The sequence below is a fragment of the Theobroma cacao genome, chromosome 3, assembly GCF_000208745.1.
Source record: "Theobroma cacao cultivar B97-61/B2 chromosome 3, Criollo_cocoa_genome_V2, whole genome shotgun sequence".
NCBI lineage: Eukaryota > Viridiplantae > Streptophyta > Magnoliopsida > Malvales > Malvaceae > Theobroma > Theobroma cacao.
Window position 1 is genome coordinate 5,455,354 of NC_030852.1, and position 3,401 is coordinate 5,458,754.

Sequence of the window (3,401 nt, forward strand, 5' to 3'; positions counted from 1 at the left end):
CATTTTTGCCCCAAAAATTGAAAAATTGCCCATAGACATATTTTTCATCCCTTATTCTCATACCATTCTCCAATTTGTCAAATTTGATCTAAATTCTCTCAAAATCCCAAATTTTGTCCGCAGGTGGCAAAATTACGATTTTGCCCTTACACTCCAAAAATCACCAGAATTAAACTTTTTCACTTCCTATCATTAAATTATACTCCAAATAGTTAATCTTGGTCAAAAAATTTCACTTCATGATCAAATTATTATCTTAGGTGGCAAAATGACGATTTTACCTTTGAACATCAAAATTTTCAATTTTACCCTAAATGAACCCTCGAACTTCGAACAATCATTTTTGTCATTTCTGGACTATAAAATATTAAATTTCATCCTACAATTCCTATTTGAACTAGTTCGAAGTTAAATCAACTTAAGTGTACCGTTAGGTACGATATCGGGTTTCGTCTTTTCTTATGTGCTTTCCTAGCATAATAACATGCTACTCAGTGCATGTATGTAATGACATGTATTTATAGGGTCGGGTTTTACAAATTTGGTAAATTTTCGTTGTCAATGAATAGCAACTGACGATGATGGACGATGGTGGACACGGTGGCCGGTGATCGAAATTTGGTAGGGGAAAGATTTCTTTTCTTTAGAGGGAAAAACTCTAAGTTAAAGAGAGAAGAAGAAGAAGGCAATAAAGGAAAATAGAGTTTTATACTATAAGCAAAACAACATAGTTTTATTTCAACTAAAAGCAGGAAATTTTGTGGATTGAATCTCATGGATCTGGCCCACTTTAATTTATTTGGGTAACTTTGACCCAATAGCTTGGTTTTGTTTTTGGGTTTCTCAACTCAATTAGATGAGTTCTTGTATTTTTTTATTGATTTGTTTTTAAATATTTTGAATTATTTTCTTTTATGATTTTTTATTTCTATTTATTTATTTTTTTTGGGTCTTTCAAAATTAGGAGCTAATACATAATTTGCGTGAGTTTTCCAATGATGAAATCTCATGAAAATTAAAAGTGATTTCTTGGAGAATTACTAGGTGAGAGAATTTTTCAAAAATTTACCATAAGTGTTTGAGAAATTTTGGAAAATTTTCAATATCGAGGATTTCTATTTATAATATATAAGGAAAATAAAAATTGAATATTGAACTAGAATAGAATTAAATAAATAAACTCTCTAATGATAAAATCTTAAGAAAACCAAAAGTGACTTCTTGGGAATTTCTAGATGAGAGAATTTTTCAAAAATTTACGATAAGTGTATGGGAGATTTTAGAAAATTTTCAATATTAAGAATTTTTATTTATTTCAAAAAACTAATAAAATAAAAATAGACAAAAATAAATTAAAAGATAAAATTATAGAATTAAATAAATAAATTCTCCAATGATGAAATATCGAGAAAACCAAATGTGGCTTCTTGAGAGTTTCCAGATGAGAGAATTTTTTAAAATTTTACCATGAGTGTTTGGGAGATTCTAAAAAATTTTCAATATCAAGAATTTTTATTTATTTCAAAAAATTAAAAAATTAGAAATATGTAAGGAAATATAATATTGAACTAGATTTCATTTAGTAAGGTTTAAAGGACACATAATTAATAGAGTACCAATTAAATGAGTGTTGTGAGGGTGCTAATACCTTCGTCACATGTAAATGAAGTTCCAAACCCCAAATCTGTTTCGTAAATTAGGATCTATTATTTTTATGAACTTAAGTCAAGCTTAGGACCTCATTAGAAAAATAGATTCACTTGAGTAGTCAATCACACCTAAATAAAAAAGATTGATGGTGACTCCTCTTAAGTCAAACGGTTAAGTTTCCAAACTCACAAGTTATGACAATATTGATAAGATTTTTACATTATACTGTTGCCCTATATTTTATAACTATTTATCTTAATTTGCCACTAATACAAGTTATGTACTTCCTCATTTCTTAATATTTTATTATATATTTAACAATCTTTGATAGAATTATTGTGTTTGGATAAGTATTGTTTTGTAACCATATATGTAAGTGCAGGTTTCTGGTAATTGAAACCAGAGCAAATAACTAACTTCAATTAATACCATTTATCTTTTCCTTTATCAATAAGAACTATACATTTATGTACTTTAATAATACAATATAGCACAACAACAAAAACTAAAGAAATAAAAATAAATGTATATGGTAAAAGGAAGAGCAAACTGTCATGATAGTTAGACATATCTGACAGTTGTGTAATGGTTTATATTCTCTTGACATTTAGCTAAGTACCAATCTACATTTAGAAAGTTGATATACATCATCTAACTAAAATAGAAACCTCAAAATTACAAATGTTATTCATTTTGTTTGAACAATGTATTTTTAATGGAAAAAAGTTACTGAATGTTTAATATGATTATTATCTTCTTTGATTAAGTACTGTTTTAAAACCGTACATTTAAGAGCAACTTTTAGTGATTGAAACCAAAAAAAATAATTATCTTTAATTAATACCATTTTATCTTTTTGTCTACCACTAAAAACCATACATTACTAATATAATCTATATTTTTGAATATACCAAATTAAAGTCCCCACAAACATTTTTGAATGTACCAAATTAAAGTCCACTCCAACATAATCTATATTTATTGTAATATTTTCCGTAGCATAGTTATAGGCATCATTTTAGTTATAAATAATAATGAAAAATACAATAAAAAAGAGTTAAAAATATTATAAATAATAGTAATAAAAGATTTTCTCATGTCTTAGCAAAGTTTTTATTTAAGTATTGAGTAATTTTTAATTTTGGTAAAGATTTAATTTTTTGTTTATCTTTTTATATGTTAACATTAATATAATCGTATTTTGTTAATTATGATAAGTCTTAACAACCAAATAAAATTAAATATACTGAAAATACTTTATTCATAAATTACATAATTTACATCATCAACTCTTTTACTAGTGTAATTGATATACATTTCGCTTTATATTTGCAAGTGTAAAAGTAATTTGATATACTTTGGATGGATGCTTGTAATTTTGATATTAAAAATCCTCTTAATTTGTATTTTTTTTATTCGAGGAAATTTTTTTTTATTTTAATATGACTTTAAATACTTAATAAATACATGAATTGAATTTCATTAAGTATTTTAGGATTTTTGAATGCTTCTTACACTTACAAGAAATTATTTATTTGATGAATTTATAATAAAATTTATTAGATTAATTTTCATAATTTATTTTTGTTATTTCAAAATAAAAATCAAATTATAATACTTGTAGTGACACTATATTTAAAAAAACATTGTGAAGGTGAGAAACATAATTAAAACTATTATTATCAACAAAAATTGATTACGTTACATCAAAATTAAGAAATGGTTGCATTGCAAAAGACAAAAAAAAAAAA